The sequence below is a fragment of the Carcharodon carcharias genome, chromosome 11 (assembly GCF_017639515.1).
Source record: "Carcharodon carcharias isolate sCarCar2 chromosome 11, sCarCar2.pri, whole genome shotgun sequence".
NCBI lineage: Eukaryota > Metazoa > Chordata > Chondrichthyes > Lamniformes > Lamnidae > Carcharodon > Carcharodon carcharias.
The window spans coordinates 116,462,780-116,481,294 of NC_054477.1; the positions used below are offsets into that span (position 1 = coordinate 116,462,780).

Consider the following 18,515-nt stretch of genomic DNA (forward strand, 5'->3'; position numbering starts at 1 on the left):
AATCCACCACTGTGTGGGGGGTAAACCAAGCAGGCAGGGAGGGCCTTTTGGGCTGCCTGGAGCCATGGCCCCGTTATCAGCCATCAGGTGGCCATCTCCAGGTAGTTAAACTGGCCCTTGCCACCTGCGGAAACATAGAAGCTAACTGGAAAATCCCAGTCCCCTCCTCAGAACAGGCCCACATGTAGGATGGAGCTGGGGAACTAGCATGTTGTCTGCCTGCTCTGCTTCTGGCCCTAGCAAAGGTTAAAGATATGGCTCCAGGAGTTTATCTGCTAAAATTAATTCAAGGTGATGCTTTCCGTCATCTTTGCTTCAACCATTGTTCAAGGATTTCTTCGATCAATCCAGCAGCCTGAGGTTGGAGGTTGGAACCTTTATAGCAGGTAAAGGAGAAAGAGATAAGGCAATTCTGAGATACTGAGAGCCTGTAATTTGCAAAGTAAAAACAAGATGCATTATTTTGTGTTTGGTATGAAAAATGCAGTGTAACCATATACATGTATCAAAAAGAACCAAATGTATTTCTGTATGAACAGGAACTAAATTATCAGCTGCATTTATGACATGGCAGTGCATTTAAATGAAATGCACTATAGTACATGTACTGAAATGAAGGATTATATCCCCTCATCCTGTCCAAAACACATGAGTATTAGCAAGTGAGGATCAAACACATGTAGCATTTATATCAGTATGACTGGTTACTATTGGCACATTAATGCATAATGTAGAAATTATTGAACTAAGTACATCTGCATGAAAGATGCCAAAGTGTCTTGATCAACATGCAGTGTATTACACCCTTTCTGCCAATCTTTGCGCCTGACAAATAGGCATTTCCCAATTTTGGAGAAGGCAAAGATCAGGAAAATTACAACCTTATTGAGTGCAGCATGAAGACAGCATGCCCTGTTGTCCTTAGTGCTGAGGAATGTTATTTCCCACGTGTCATGGAGAAAAAAAGGATGCAGAGACTGGTTGTGGTGGATCTCTGTCAGCTTAATGTAGCCCTAGAATTTCCAGGGCTTTTTCAAGCAGTCCCAAACCTATTGCCTCTGTTATCATGGCATGCATGGGGACCTCTGCATGACATTCACAGGTCTGTAACATTGGTCTGAATTTTATGGGGCACCAGGGGCTGGCTAAGAAGTAGCAGGGGAACAAAAAATTGGGAGGGTGGATGAAAGGGTGACATGCCATTGCCGAATGGCTGGCTGCTCTTGGAGGTGTGGTTTCACCCCATAAGCGGATGAGAGGTCCAACAATAGTTCATCAGCTGTCTGATGGGCATGAAATCTGGTCGAGCTCTCATAAACGGCTGAAGCGGGGTTTGACCCCGGCTTTCCAGCCCATAGATGGGGCCCCCACTGCACTGATAAAATCCTAGCCATTATATTCTTTCCTTCTGAAGGAGAATAAAATGGTGAACAACCAACCAACCACCAAAGAAGAACCACCATCACTAAAAATCAACAGTTCATGAAGATATTAAACATAACACGAAAATGTACAGGAGAGCCTATACGAAGGGTAAGTTTTGAGGCAAGTGGGAAGGAGAAGATTTATAGAGGCTGGTCAAGTCTCTGACATCTGGTTAGAAACAAAGGAAAACCCCAAGCTATTTAGTTCTAGCTTTGTGTGTTTAAGTATTGTAATACCTTTGTACCAAACCATTGATTCAAAGAAAAAATGTTACTGTGTGCACAGCTAAACAAGGTCTTCTGTCTTTTACATTACAGGAGGTGTCTTGGAGGGAGAAGCCAGTCCTTCAAAAACCTTGAGTTTCTTAAAGATCTATAGCTGCTGGTTTGTCCTCAGCATCTCCACTCTGGCATCTTAACTGCACATGTATCAGCACAGGGACACACAGGTCTGGATTTTCGAGGTGAGTATTGGTGAAGAAAGAGATATGTCTAAGCTTTTCGTCTTCCACTCATTAAAACACCCGCAAGAATACCAATATGAGGGTGAAATTAACAAATTATGCTATATACTATTTGTACAGTATAAATTGCTGTTTTGCCTCTTGGTATTCTTGCGAGTGTCCTGATGAGTGCAAGATGAAAAGCTGAGGCATGTCTCTATTTTTTTCAGTAATACTCAAGTTCTGTACTACCAAATGACTTAGTTGGGGTGACTCTTTAGATCTTTAAAAATGGTGGGGGGTGGGACCCGGAAGCAAGAGTCTCACCCCCATTTTGGGCAGATCCCATTTTTTTATGGCAAATGGAAGGGGACGAGGTGTGAATTGCATGGGCAGGAAACACAAATATGCTGGGTCATTTGAAATTAGTGCTGAGCTCAAACATACCTATTTTCTCTGTTCCAAGGGCCTTATCCCACAGTGTGGGAACCATAATTTTATGGAGGAGACATAAATACTTTTGAAGAGCAGACTTATGATCTGTTTAAGTGTCATAATCTAAAATGAATTAAATCTCCTGCCTTTAAATTTGAAAAAAAAAACAGTCTGCAGTTTTCACTTAAAGTAAGAAAGCAGACACAATGCTGGAGGGCTTTCATTGACAGGCCATTTGGTGTAACTTAGAAAAAAAGCACTAGCCACCTGTTTTTGCAATTTCAATATACTACATTGTTTACATTTCCCAAAGTTTATTATAGCTGAGCCCATATAAACACTTGGCTGAGTTTCAAACGGTTCAGAACCACTTGTTATTAAGGGTTAGCTATCGTTGATGTGGCTACTTAAATAGATGTGTGTTTATTTTTACAACAGATTTATCGCTTGACTGGATTTACATTTTTTGAAAGGGTTTTATGAATGGGTGTTGTTTTGAGTATCAAGTGTGTTTGAACGAGGCCTCTATTAAATTGTTAGAAGTTTAATGTGTTTTCATCGCCAATGGCTATGGAGGACTGCCCATTGTAGATACTGGGTGAGTGACTATTGAGGATACATGGGGGTATGGATGGGAAATAGGGGGTTATGGGGGCCATGGGGATATTGGATGCATCAGAGTTATGGACGGGACTTAGGAGTATGAGGGGGCATGGGAGGTGGCTAGGGGTTGGGGTGTGAGGGTTGAAGGCTAGAAGGCCTGTCAGTCTTTAATGCAGCTGCCCAAGGAACCGAGGTGGAGCCTTCTAATTACCCTGCCTTGGCACTCACCTACCTCTGTGGCTGCTTCTGAACTGCCACCAGAAGCAGTAGGCCTCCACCCCACACCAGCCTCCTTGGAATTAAAATATGGTGGGAAGGAGCCCTTTTGAAGGAGACGGGTCTGTCAGGTCGGGCAATTTCCTGATTTGATCTTCCCGCCTCACGAATAAAAATCCAACCCATACACTCAAGAGGCATTATTTGGACAATTATGTGTGGCAGTGAGAATAAGGGACTGGAGGTGAAAGACTGGGAGAGTGACAATTTTTCCATGAAGGGAGGGAAATGACCACCCTTGGAACTGGAAACTGCAGGACCCAGGTCCCAGGGCCTTGTAATCAAAAGACCAATGATTTTGAGAGCACAGGTCTCATATGAAGTCAGTGTAAACAATTGCCAGGCATGTGGTTGGGTAGATGGGAAGAATCCACTACGTACATCTCCAAAACATTGCAGGAGGCTTTTCATGACATGTAGCATAGCCTGCCTCATTTTCCAGGACAGGCTTCCAAGGATATTGGTGGATTGAGGTGGAAATTGAGAAAGATAGACAAAAGTGGATCAACCAGACCCTTTTGCTCCTATTTAAGTGTAGAGACTGTAGCAGGCCTCAGAGGGAACTGGCAGTTTTCTGGGAGGTAAAGTCAGGTGCAATATTTTTGTGGCAATTTGAGATGGTAACATTTAAGATTATATTTTTCTATGTTTATCAGCTGAAATGTACTCCAAAATGAGAGTATTTTAGAAAGTTTATTTCTTCATTTTTTTATTATTATTCATTTATGGAATGTGGGCGTCGCTGGCTGGGCCAGCATTTATTGCCCATCCCTAATTGCCCTTGAGAAGGTGCTGGTGAGCTGCTTCTTGAACTGCTGCAGTCTGCATGGCATAGGTACACCCACTGTGCTGTTAGGAAGAGAGTTCCAGGATTTTGACCCGGCTATAATTTCCTCTAACTTGATCTGAGCAAGACCATTGGAAAACTAATGGTTTTATGTATCAACAACAGCAACTTCATTACAAAGTAGAGCCTGGTTCTTCATATTTTCTGTTGCTTAAATTTTGCATTTCTGTTGGATTCTACATCTTACATAAAATATTATTAAACGTTTAAATGCTCTTACTGTAACATTACATTTGAGTGAATGTACAGTTATGTTGAAAGTGTATTTTGGTTTAAAATTTAGCAGAATAAATGAATAAACCTTATTGTACTGATAAAAATTTCCAGTACCTTCATTACTTTCAGCAGGAATCGATCAGTGACTGCTAGTGGTTGTTAGGGAAGTGATGCCACAATCACAACTGAAGTACACATTCACAAAGTGATGGCTAGCTGTGAAAAGCAAATAACGATTGATAGGCCACCTTATAGATCTGTAAGGTTTCCACAAGTGAGTTGATTAAGAACAAAACAGAAATTGTAATCAAAATTAGAACAGCAACCAATTGGTACCACCATTGCTTTCTCTTTTATTCTCATGGCCAGAGTTTACAGCTGGAAAACTAAATCACAAACATAATTTCAGTGACTCCTTGGTATTATTTGAAGTTAGTATTTTATTTGGCATTATTACTGCAGCTCTTTACAATCTAAATGTATTAGACTGAAGAAGAAAAAGAAATGAAACTATTCTATATCAGGAAAGTGAGATGAGATCTGACTTGGTGCAATGGTTTGGCTTAATTTGAAAACCTTCCTATCTCTTTAGCTTCCTCCAGTCCTCTAATCACTCTCCCTCCCCGCAACACCCCAGCCCCTTCCAATTTTCTGGCTCTGGCCTTTTGTGCATTTCCACTTCCTTCACCCCATTACTAATGGCCATGCCTTGGCTGCCCAAGACCCACACTATGGTATTCCTTCAGTCCTCCACTTCACTTTACTCCTTTAAGTCCATCCTCAAACCCCTTCTTTAACCAAGCTATTAGTCACCCTACCTAATATCTCCTTCCTTTTCTCAGCAGATTCTTTTGTCTATTTATGCTTCAAGGAAGCCTCAGGATGTATTTCTACATGTAAGATGCTATATAAGTATCAATTGTTGATTTATTATTGAGGCAGAAGAAATTAGCCAAACTCACTGAAGCTAATCGGTTTTAAATTCTCTTTAATTCCAACCTCATCTCTTCTCAAAATGTAAAAGAATGGATGGGTGGTTCCAAGATCTGTCATGTTGTGAACTAGTATTATCTGTAAGAGTTGACAATTTAGGCCTGTTTGCCTCTAATGGATGTGAGCCTGAAGAATACATTACAATTGATTAAGGCAGCAATCTGTTGTTTCATAGATTAAAGAGCAGATGTAAGTCACTTGAGATTTCAACTACATTACACACTTAATAAATCAATGGGATGTGATACTGAGCACTGCAGTTATGGGAGATTTGTCAGACATATTATAAACCATGACAAGCTTCTAGCACTGTGATGTTGACAGTAGTTTGGTCTAATATTCATTATATAATAATAATAACAATCAGTATATTGCATTACAAAATGTTGAGTTTCAGATTATTAAAAACCCATTGCACTTCTTTAAATTAACCCAGAAAGTTAAAACTAATTATTACAAACCTATTTGCATTACAATAAGTATTAATATTTTGAATGCTTTCTGTGGTATAAGGCCTAATCAATACATGATTACCCTGTAAGAAAGCAAGCCACTTTGTGTATTGTTTCCTCAAACAGTATGGCCATGCTACTCTTTGTAGTACGCTTGCAATAAAGGCTAGTAACCAATGAATGAAATAAAAAGCCAAGGAAGAAGAGAATTATTCCCCAACAATAATATGTTAAAGGGCAGAATTTGCTCTTATTACCCCTTGGCATATTGGATTGGCACATAAAAGAAAATCCATAATGGATCCAGTATGAATTTCTGTCTAAGGAGCATATGTATTGTTAGATGAAGAACAAAACCATGGTCCCACTAGTTCTACCACCCTTGTAGCCACTGGTGCATTGACATTGAAGTTATTCACTAATCATGACAATCAATCTGTAAACCACCCTACCTGATTTTTCTTTATTTTTCTCTAAAATGAGAACAAAGCTGCTGTTCTGGAATAACTGCCGAGTTGTATCCTGCAGTAACAGAAAAAGACTTGCATGTACTCCGCACTTACTGTAAAGTGTCAAACTTACTTTTAGCAACACTTTCCTGATCACATTTTCCCAATTCAACTCTGTTCATAAAATTGTCATAAAACATTGTCATAAAACATGATCGAGGTTCCCCAGTTCAGCAAAAGCGGGGTATCTACTAATTGTTAATTAAGTGTCCTACTGGCTGGTGACCCACTTAGAATTCAAAGCCGCTGGGCTAAAACTTGTTCCAGTTTTTGGGTGGGGTGTTTACAATTTGTGACCAGCCTGTGCCCATTCCATTGAGGCAGACAGCATGTAAACTTTGTGCTTTAGCCCTGGGTTTATTGCACAACCCAGTACAACCTGCTAATTCCAGAGAGAGGGCTGTCAGGTTTACCAATGTGGGTCTGGAGGCCCTAGAGGTGGCAGAAATACAAAAGCCATGTTTCCACAGGAGAACCAGGAAGCCCTCAAGGCAAACCCTCCAGTGGAAATGGGAGAAGGTTCCTGAGAGGTCAATGCCCAGTGAGTAGTCTTGAGGACCTGACAGCAGCCCCAAAATCAGTTTACTGATAAGGGTCAATGAATGCCTCTTCACATGAAACTTCAAACCTACCAAACCATCAGCCTCCAACACTGCTCAATGTACCATAACCCATCACTAACCCATCAGCCTAATCTGGATCATCAGTAAAGTGATGGAAAGGGTCATCAACAGTGCTATCAAGTGGCACTTACTCAGCAATAACCTGCTCACTGACGCTCAGTTTGGGTTCCACCAGGATCACTCAGCTCCTGAACTCTTACAGCCTTGGTTCAAAAATTGGCAGAAGAGCTGAACTCCAGAACTGAGGTGAGAGTGACTGCCCTTAACATCAAGGCAGCATTTGACCAAGTGTGGCATCAAGGAGCCCTAGCAAAACTGGAGTTAATGGTAATCGGGAGAAAACTCTCTGCTGGTTGGAGTCACGAAAGTCACCGTTGAGGATCTGCTCAGTGTCTTGGCCATGGTCTGCAATGGATGATCGTGGAGTGGGTGAAGAGGAAGGTCCAGCTGTGCTCACAAGAACAACATGTACAATGGGGTGGGAGATGAAGGTCGACGTTTGCCTGGGAGAGGAAGGTGTGTCGGGGGGGTGGAGAGGGTTAAGTTGGGAGGGGGGAATGAAGGTGCTGGGGGTTGAGGTTGGGAGGAGCGGACAAAGTTGCCGGGAGGGAGGTTGGGAGCGGGGAGGGAGTATTGGGGGAGGAGGGGGTAACAGGGGAGAATATGGCAGTTGGGGAGGTAGTTGTAAGGAGGGAGGAAGGTATAAGGGAAGGAGTCCTGAGGGAGGAAGCAGTGCAAAGAGGCAAAGGAATCCACAGGGGGGGAAGGAGTCCAGACAGGGGAAGGAATCCAGGGGGAGGAAGGATTCTGGAGAGATGAAGGAGTAAGGGGGGAGGAAGAAGTAAGGCTGGAGGAAGGAGTCAGGAAGTGGGAAGGAGTAAGGGTGGAGGAAGAAGTCAGGAAGGGGGAAGGAGTCTGGAGAGGGGTAGAGGTAAGGGTGGCAGAAGAAGTAAGGGGAGAGGAAGAAGTCAGGAAAGGGGAAGGACTAAGAGGGGTAAAGAGTCCAGTGCGGGAGGTGGGGAAGAAGTTTGGGGTGGAGGAGACCCGGGGAGAGGGCATGTGGAGGGGTCTGGTGGTGGGGAGGAGTTCCAAGGGGGGAAGGAGTTCCAAGGGGGCAAGTAGTTCCAAGAGGGGGAAGGAGTTCCAAAAGGGGAAGGATTGGAGTGGGGATGTCCAGCTGAACATGCAAGGGAGGGCTCTGTTTAGACCATGTCTACCTCCTGGGGAGCAAACTGAGGGTGGGTGTTGTATGAGGGAATAGTGGGAATGAGGGCAGAGTGAGGTGGTAGGGTGGGAGGATGAGGGTGCAACGGTATCGGTAGAAGGGAAGATTAGGGTGGGTGGTGGGGCCTCAGAGGCAGGCACGGATCCTTGAAGTTGGGAAGGAGATCAGGTAGGTTAATGTGGATGGGGGTGGGATTTTTGGGAAGGAAGGGAACGTACATATTCACCTGGACATGCCCGAAAGTAAAGCGTTGTGGCTAATAGGTGACAGTGGAGAGGTGGAAGGTGATAACAGGGGGTCGATAGTGATGGGGGAAAGGAAATGGGTGTCAGTTGGAAGGGAAAGGATGGGGGACCTTAAGAAAAACTGTACCACTGCTATGCTTGTTAAATTGAAAGTGAAATGAGAACAGGTGCTGCATGGGAGTGTGATCATTGGGTGGGCGGAGGTGCAGGTCAGCTCAGATGGACAGGATCTGCATGTGTGGGAGAATGCTTGCACAAGGCTCCATAAGGCCCTGCCACACACTATTCTCCCTCCAAAATCATTCATGGGCTGGCTACATGCAGCTGAACTGCTAGTTGCGGGGCTGGGGCTGGGGGAGGGCAGTGGCATCAGGGGTGGGGAGGTGGATACAGTGGGAGGACTCACAAAGCCTGTCAATGAAGCCATGCAACCAGTTGTGATCCGTATTTCTTAACTTTTGAACACCTTAGACTTCTTGGTGCTGCCCTGACATCTGCAGCAGAGGGGGAGACAGCCTGTGTAATGGTTGGCCTTGTTGCCTCTGATGACTTCAGCGTGGGTCTTCTGGAAAGTCAATGCTTTGGGGCTTGCTTTGGCTGTCCTCCTGTGGGACAGCTGCTCCCTCTGTTTTGACATAGGGTGACCAGGGTCTCTGTGGCATCTGCCATCCTTCCCATGGAGACCTCCATATGCACACATGTGGACACCACTTTGTCAGCAAGCAGGTGGGTGTACTCCTTTGAATCGCATGCCACTCTTTTGAGAGCTTCCAATGGCTCTGCATGATTTTCCCCCACCTTCTGCTGACTATCCACGATGTGTTAGAAGCCCGAATCCAGAGGCTTATCATTTGACTCAGACCTGACAGATGCCTCATTCCCAGCAGTCCTCCGAGTGCCGGGGAGCTCAGCTGAACTTTCCTGCTCCTGCTGCGGACACATGTCCGTGCGGTGACCACCAGATTGTGAACCTGAGCTCCAGATCTAGGTCCCACCGAGGCGTGTGTCTCTGCGCTGGTGGAGGATGTGGGTAAGCGCTGTGACAGGCCTTCCAGGCTGCTTATTTCCAGCTTTTCAATGGAGGAGGAGTCCACTTTGCTAGGGATGAGGACCTGGCTGGAGCTGAGGGATTGGCTAGCTGAAGGTGTCGGTCGCTTGGCAGAGCTCCCTGTGAACCAAATTAGAGATGATTAGTGCGTGGCAGCAGAGGCAAAAGCAGGAGAGAGAGCACTCACATTTGCTTGAGAGAGGGATGATGTGGTGCAGAATCCTCATGTGGGTGTTTGCCGCTGACCTCACCATCGCCGCAGGCATGGTCCACGTAGAGCCATAGAACCATAGAAAGTTACAGCACAGAAGGAGGCCATTAGGCCCATCTTGTCCATGCCAGCCCGAGGACACCCAGGTGCCCTTTTGAATCCCACCTTCCTGCACCCAGCCTTTAGCCCTGCAGCTTACAGCACTTAATGTGCAGATCCAGGTACTTTTAAAAAGAGTTTAGAGTTTCTGCCTCTACCACCAACTTGGGCAGCGAGTTCCAGACACGCATTACCCTCTGCGTAAAAAAAGTTCTCCCTCATGTCCCCCCTACACCTTCTGCCACTTATCTTGAATCTATGTTCCCTGGTTCTACCACCAAGGGAAACAATTTTATTCCGTCCACTCTGTCTATTCCCCTCATAATTTTGTACACCTCAATCAAGTCACCTCTCAGCCTTCTTTGTTCTAAGGAAAATAACCCCAGCCTATCCAATCTCTCCTCATAGCTACACTTTTCTAACCCTGGCAACATTCTTGTAAACCCCCTCTGCACTCGCTCCAGAGATGTTACGTCCTCCCTGTAATGTGGTGACCAGAACTGCACACAATACTCCAGTTGTGGCCTCACCAGTATTTTATACAATTCCAACATTATATCCTTACTTTTATATTCTATACCTCTGCCAATGATGGACAGCATTCCATATGGCTTCTTTACAACTTTGTCTACTTGAACTGCTGCCTTCAGGGACCTGTGTACTTATACGCCAAGATCTCTCACTTCATCTACCCCTCTTGGTACATTCTCATTTATTGTGTAATCACTGTAACTGTAACCTCCCTAAATCTAGGACCTCACACTTTTCTATGTTAAAATCCATCTGCCGTCAGTGAGCGTGATGGCACACTCCTCAAAGTGACTGAGGGGCGTAATGTGGGTCATGACACTACCACCCCTGACCTCGGTCTGTGACCTCTCCTTCCTGCCTTGAGCCAGCTTCTCCTGCATAAAAAAGCAACAGATGGAGAGAGTGCGAGCAGGACAAATTGCACTGCATGGAAATTTTGTGTGGTGAGTGGAGCCTTGGATGGGATGAGGACACAAGCTCCAGAAGATATGAGACTGATGGAGATGTGAGGGTGTGCGTGAGAGTTAGTGGTGTTGTCCCTTCAGGTGTGAGATCCCTGTGGATGTGTGATGGGTTTGTGAGTGTGTGAGTTGAGAATGATGAGAAGAATGACTTACCCTGGCAGAACGGATGAGACCATTCACCCTTTTAAGGCACTGGATGACTGTCCTCTTTTGCAGGGCATTGGTGCTGATCACTGCTGCCACCACTCTCATGCTGGATTGGTGACCTTGCTTGCTGGTTTTCATCCAGACCAGGGGTAGAGGACATCGCAGCGGGCCTCCATGGCATCCAATAGGAACTCGTGGGACATGTCATGAAACCGGACGTGGGGGGGTCTGCAGTCTTCTTGTCTTTCAGAGCCATATCCATTTTGCAGCAGTGCTGGGCTGGAAGCATTGGAGGTGTGCATGCAGTTGGACTTTAAATATGGCACCACGTGTGAGGAAGCAGCAAGGCGATGGCGTGGCAAGAAAATGAGAGCCCGCCTGCCATCAAAACGGCGTGTTTCCTGGGAATGCATGATTAATGAGGTGGGATTGGGATGATACAGTGTGAAAAGCCACCATTAAGGCCGGTGGGTAAAACATCCTTTTTCCCGTGCTTCGTGCAAATCTGGAATGATCCCGCCCTAAGGCTTAGACTTCCTTCCTTAAGTTTGGTGTCCAGAATTGAACACAATCTTCCAACTGAGTCCAAATCAATGTTTTATGAAAGTTTAGCATAACTTGCTTGCTTTTGTACACTATGGCTCAAATCTTCTGGTCTCGGGATCGTTGGAGAGCAGACATATGACGGAAGGTGTGCATCAGGACTCTGCATAAGTCCTGTTGTGCAAATATCTGTGGGAATTGTCTGGGATGGTTAAACTTCCAATGAGTCATTTGTTCACTGCCCAGGACTCTCTGCGAATATCACCAACCTTGAGCTAGGATTGGAGACTTGGAACAGATTCCTGCAACTTACCTTGATTGTTACCCAAGAAATGTTAGTTTAAAACCTGGGTAACTCCACAACTGAACCCTACCCCCATCACCCCACCCAACCCAACTATCCACACACCCACCCTCCCATCAACCCATCTCACACACCTACCCACCTCTACCACCTGCCCACCTACCCATCTCACCCAACTACCCAACTCAACCACTCACTCATCTACCCAACTCAAGCACCTACCCACTTCATCCACTCACCCACCTACTCACCTCACCCACTCACACACCTACCCACCTCACTCATTTGCCCATCTCACCTACCTACCCTTTGACTCACTTACCCATTGACTCATTCATTCATTCACCCACTCACCTATTCACTCACCCATTCATTCATACACTCATTCACGAACACACTAAAAAACTTTGGGACCTTTAATCACCTACCTGAATACCACAGCTGATATCGTGAAAAGAGGGCTTGCCCTCTGTGCTGATCCTCTTTGCTGGTCTCTGTGGATTCCTATACTGAGGAAGTTCTTCTGTATACTAAATTGGAAGTTTGGCCAGAAAAAATGTATTGAGAGGGCAGTTTTCTGTCTGATCAGTGTTGGACACAATGGTTCCAACACTGATCAGAAGATTTGGGCCCATGTTCTTATTAATAAAGCCAAGGATTCCATTTGCTTTATTAACAGCCTTCTCAACACAATTTGTAGATTTATAGATGATGCCAAATTGCAGGTGGTGGTCAATACTGTGGAGAACTGCAATAAATTACAGGAGAACATTAATAGACTTGCATCATGGGCAAAAAATTGGCAAATGAAGTTCAACAGAGAAAAATGTGAGATAGTACAATTTGTTTGGAAGAATGGGGAAGTCACTTATTATTAAGAAGGTGCAAGTCCAGGTGGAAAGAGGAACAAAGGGATCTCAGAGTACAAATACTTCAATCACTGAACGTTGAGCCACAGGTTAGAAAGGCCATAAAAAAAACAAACCAAGCACCAGGTTTTATTTCTAGTGAGATAAAATTGGAAAGTAGGGAAGTTATGTTAAACTTGCATCGAACATTGGTTAGACTACACTTAGAGTACTGTGTGGAGCTCTGATGATCATATTATAATACTGGAGGCACTGGAGAGAGTGCAACAAAGACTTACAAGGATGATATCAGGAATGCATGGGTATACATATCAGGAAAGAATTGACAGGCTGGGTCTCTTCTCTCTTGAAAAAACTGCTGAAGAGGGCCTCATATAGATCTTTAAAATTATGGGAGGTTCTGATCGAGTGCTTATAAAAAGAATGTTTCCTCTTGTGGGAAGTACATGACTAGAAGGCATCAATATAAGATAGGCACCAAGAAAACTAACGGAATTCAGGGAAACTTCTTCATCCAAAGAGTAGTGAGAATGTGGAACTCGCTACCACAGGGAGTGGCTGAAGTGAATTTAATGTACATTTTTTAGAAGGATTTCATGATACCACATTTGGCCTTTAGACAATAATAAAAGCAAATTAATCATACTGGACTTAAGGCATTGGCGCTATTTCTCTTTCCACAGATGCTGCCAGATCTACTGAGTTTTTCCAGTGCTTTTTGTTTTGTCTTAGATTGGTTTTAATATAATTAATAATGGTTATGGTCCTGGATTGTGACAGGTACTTCTTTATGTTAACTTAATAGTCTAATATGTTTTATAATTTTATAGAAACTCAATTGGAATGTGTATTGCTTCATGCACATTATTATTTAAATATTAAACATATACTTAGCCATGTACTTGCATTTGCTTTCAAGCTATTTCATCTTGATCAAACACAAGAGAACAACAAAATTAAATTGCACCCTAGAACTCTGAACTGGTAGAGAAATGAGGCACTTAGATTTACTGCCTGGACAGTACTTCCACTTTCAAACTGAAAGCTGCCATATGGCAATCAAGATTATACATAAAACCTTCTAGGTATTTGAGTAGCTTCTGATGCAGAGCCTACTGAGAATGGACACGCTGAACAAGGCTGTTGCTACATTGGAAGGTGAAAATTGCATTTGCAGAGCCCTTTTCCAGGAAGGATAAAATTAGCATTCAAGAAGAAAGGAAATCATTTCTTTAATAGTGCTAAATGCCCAGTAGTTCAACCTTTTCCATCCCTTCTGCTTTCTTCCTAGTCAGCGAAATTTAGTCCAAGAGTTGTTTTGATAAAACATCCCAACAACTACCTTGTAATGTTCATATCATTTATGTTCCTTGACTTCTGCTGCAGTCTCGTGGGCTTGCAGATAGCTTTGTGGTTCTTTCAAAGATTCCTTTCTTCTTCCTCAGGGAGAATAATTCAAAACAGCTTGTACTATTAATATTTCTTGGAGTCAAATTCTACTATTTATATGCATCAGAGTTACATGATATCTTGTTTTTCCATATTGTGTACCAATTCATCTTTTTCAGAGCTTAGCATTCCAATGAATAACTGCAAGTAAAATCTGACTGCTGTTTATTTATCCAATTTTTGGGGGATTTTCACTATAAACCTTATAATCTGTTTTCTCTTCATGAATAGATAAATATGTATCAGCTTTATTCAATGAACTCAACTCAGTTTAATCTGTGAGCGTGAACACCTTAGTATTTTCCCTTCACTTCACTTGGCATCTTTTTTTACTAAAATTGCCAAACTTGTCTCCTATATTTGAAAACAGAGATTCTTCTTACGGATAGGAGTAAACACTCTCTTGCAATATTTTTTTCTCTTCCTTCTCCAGCAATGCTGCAGTTAACAGCATTAATAAGAACCAATAACTGTAAGCAGCAAAATGTATGGTGCCTAGAATATTACAACTGAGGACTAACCAGTGATTTATAAAGTTTTAGCAAACCTCCTTGCTTTATGCCTCCATTTATAAAGCTAAAAATGCAATAGACCTTGTTAACAGCTTTACCAACTTATCTGGTCACCTTCAAAGATTTGCTTATGCAAAACTCCAGGGGCTGAAATTTTGCACCCCCACCCCCCCACCGCCCCTTCCTCCCCACCTGCCGAAGGGGGAAATGGATGCAGGCGTCTCCAGGAATGACGACATTGGGCGGCATGTCAATTTCATGGTATCAATCGCGGCGCTAGAAATAATAAGCAGCGTTTGGGGAGACTGAGTCAGGAATTCCGTTCTCCCTCCGATTGAGGCCAATTAATGAAATTTAAAAGCTCATTATGACCTTGTCAAAAGCTGACCATTTCATTTTTAAAGGGGTGGACAGCTTATCCACACCTTCAGAAAATCAGCTGAAGGAAGGCAGGTAAAGTGTGGGGAGCCAGTTTGGGCTGACTCAGGGTATAACCCAGCCTCATAAGAGACCCAGTGGGGAAAAGGGGAACTAAGCTATTGGTAAGGGGATGCCCCATGCTGATGTGGGGCAATACCCTTCGCAGGAACCCCAAGTGTTAAGGGGGTCACTGAAGAGAAAGAAGGGCAGGAAAGCAATGGAGGCCAAACCCTCAACACAGGATATTCTGCTGAAGTTGGAGCTATCAGGAGATGGCAAGACCCATTGCCACAGGAAGTTGAGACTCTCCATGCAAATGGTCACAGACATCTATGTCCTCTTCACTTCGCAGTACTGGTCACCATGCCATGCCAGTAGCCATCAAAGTCACTCCAGCCTGTGGACCCTAGTGGCATCTGAAAAATGTAAGCACACCACTTCATCTTGCTGGCCTCTGATGTCCTTTTTGCCAAAGCTGGACAGCAGATTTATTTAATGACAGACATAGCTTCACAAGGACAGCGGGCAACAACAGCAACAAAAACAACTTAGATTTACGTAGCATCTTTAAGATAATGAAATGCTGCAAGGCACTTCAAAGGAGCAATATGAAACAAAGTATGACACCGAGCTACATAAAGATATAAGGTCAGATGACCAAAAGCTAGGCTTTAAGGAATATCTTAAAGGAAGAAAGCAACGTAGAGAGGTGGGGAGGTGTAGTGAGTGAAATACAAGTCCTGGGGCTTGTGCAACAGAAGGTATGTCCACCAAAAGTGGAGAATTATAATTGGAAATGCACAAAAGACCAGAGTTAGAGGACCGGAGATATCTCAGAGGGCCGTGGGGTTGGAAGCGATTGCAAAGATATGGAGGGGCAAAGCCATGGAGGGTTTTGAAAACAAAGACGAGAATTTTGAAGTCAAGACATTGCTTGATGGAGCCAATGTACGTCAGCAAGCACCGGGATGGTCGGAGGACAGGATTTGTTGCGAGTTAAGACACGAGCAGTAGAGTTTTGAATTACCTCAAGTTTACAGAGGATAGAGTGTTGGAGAACAGCCAGGAGCAGATTGGAATAGTTGAGTCTGGAGGTAATGAAGATATGGATGAGGGTTTCAGCAGCAGATGAGCTGAGACAGGGTGAAATCAAGTGATATTACGGAGGTGGAAACAGGTAGTGTTAGTAATGGCCCAAATATGAGTTCAGAAGCTCATCTCGGGATCAAATGAGACACAAGGGTTGCGAACAGACTGACTTAATCTCAGATTGCTGCCAGAGAGAGAGGTGGAGTCAGTAGCTGAGGAACAGAATTTGGCCTGGGGACCAAAAATGATGGCTTCAATATTTCCAATGTTTACTTGAAGGAAACGTCTGCTCATCCAGTACTGGATATAGGATAAGCCATCTAATAATTTAGCAACAGTAGAGAAGCCGAGAGAGGTGGCAGTGAGGGCGGACCATAAGATCATAAGACTTAGGAGCAGAAGAAATTCATTTGGCCTCTTGAGTCTGCTCAGTCATTCAATGAGATCATGGTTGATCTGATAATCCTCAACTCAACTTTCCTGCCTTTTCCCCATAACCCTTAATTTGCTTACTGATTAAAAATCTGTCTATCTCAGCATTGAATACACTTAATGACCCAGCCTCTACAGCCCTGTGTGGTAAAGAATTCCACAGATTCACTACCCTCTCAGACAAGAAATTCCTCCTCATCTCTGTCTTAAATGGGTGGCCTCTTACTCTGAGATTATGCCCTCTGGTCCTAGAAACAACCTCTCAGCATTTACCCTGTCAAGCCCTCTAAGAATCTTATATGTTTCAATAAGGTCACTTCTCATTCTTCTAAACTCCAATCAGCACAGACCCAACCTACTCAACCTCTCCTCATAAGAAAATTTCTCCATGCCCAGGATCAACCTAGTGAACCTTCTCTGGATTGCCTCCAATGCCAGTATATCTTTGCTTAGATAAGGGGACCAAAATTGTTCATAGTATCCTATGTGTGGTCTAACTGGTGCCTTGTATAGTTTTAGCAAGGCTTCCCTATTTTTATACTCCATTCTCTTTGAAATAAAGGCCAACATTCCATTTGCCTTCCCTATTACCTGCTGAACTTGTATGCTAGCTTTTTGTGATTCATGCACAAAGACCCCCAAATCCCTCTGTGCTGTAGCTTTCTGTAGTCTTTCTCCATTTAAGTAATATTCAGGTCCTCTACTGTTCCTGCCAAAGTGCATAACCTCATATGTTCCCACATTACATTCCATCTGCCAAGTTTTTGCCTGCTCACTTAACATGCCTATATCCCTCTGCAGACTCTTTGTGTCATCCTCACCACTTACTTTCCCACCTATTTTTGTGTCATCTGCAAAGTTGGCAATAGTACATTCACTTCCCTCATCCAAGTCATTAATATATTGTAAATAATTGTAGCCCCAACACTGATACCTATGGCACTCCACTGGTTATAAGTTGCCATCTGAAAAAAATGCCCCTCTTATCCCAACTCTCTGTCTTCTATTAGTTAGCCAATCCTCTATCGATGCTAATATACTACCCCCAATACCATGGCTTTTATTTTATTAAGTAGCCGGTACCTTATCGAACACCTTTTGGAAATCCAAATATATTACATCTATTGATTCCCCTTTATCTATCCTGCTTGTTACCTCCTCAAAGAATTCTAATAAATTTGTCAGGCATGATTTCCCTTCCAGGAAGCCATGCTGACTCTGCTTGATTGTATTATGCATTTCTAAATGCTCTGCCACTACATCCTTTATAATCCTCTAACATTTTCCTAATGACTGATGTTAAGCTAATTGGCCGATAGTTACTTGTTTTTTGTCTCCCTCCCTTTTTGAATAAGGGTGTTACATTGGCAGTTTTCCATTCTTCCAGGACTTTTCCAGAATCTAAGGGTGCTTGTAAGATAACTACCAGTGCAGCCATTATCTCTGTAGCTACTTCCTTTAATATCCTAGAATAAATGCATCAGGTCCAGGAGGCTTTTTGGTCTTTAGCCCCATTAGTTTCCCTAGCACTTTTTCTCTAGTGATAATTATTGTATTTATTTCTATCCCACCTTTTGCCCATGATTATTTAGTATTTTTGGAATGCTATTAGTGTCTTCTACCATGAAGACTGATGCAAAGAATTTATTCAACTTCTCTGCTATTTCCTGGTTCCCCATCATTATTTCCCCAGTCTCATTCTCTAAGAGGCCTATGTTCACTTTGGCCTCTCTCTTACTTTTTATAAATTTAAAGGAGCTCTTACTGTTTTTATATTTTTTTATCATTTACCCTCAAAGTTTATTATCTCCCTCCTTATTTTATTTAGTCATCTTTTGTTGGTTTTTAAAACTTTCCCAATCCTCTGGCTTATCACTAATCTTTGCTGCATTGTATGATTTTCCTTTCAATTTGATACTACCTCAACTTCCTTGTTTAACCATGGTTGATTTATCCCCTTCCTAGAATCCTTCTTCCTCACTGGGATGTATTTTTGTTGTGAGTCATGAACTATTTTAAATGTCTGCCATTGCTCATCAACCTTTTTCTCATCAGTCTTTTCTGCTGAACTCCTTCCCAGTAATTATTCTTATTTAAGTTTAGCAC

The 18,515-nt window shown here is 43.3% G+C and overlaps 1 long non-coding RNA gene across 1 annotated transcript; it reads right to left on the reverse strand.

Moving 5' to 3' along the window:
• Positions 1 to 4,426: 4,426 nt before the first annotated feature.
• On the reverse strand, positions 4,427 to 12,211 carry LOC121283969. The gene is made up of 3 exons (XR_005944410.1): positions 12,067 to 12,211; positions 6,142 to 6,211; positions 4,427 to 4,460 (listed from the first exon to the last, which is right to left on the reverse strand). It is a non-coding gene; the product is annotated as an uncharacterized LOC121283969 (long non-coding RNA).
• Positions 12,212 to 18,515: the final 6,304 nt, after the last annotated feature.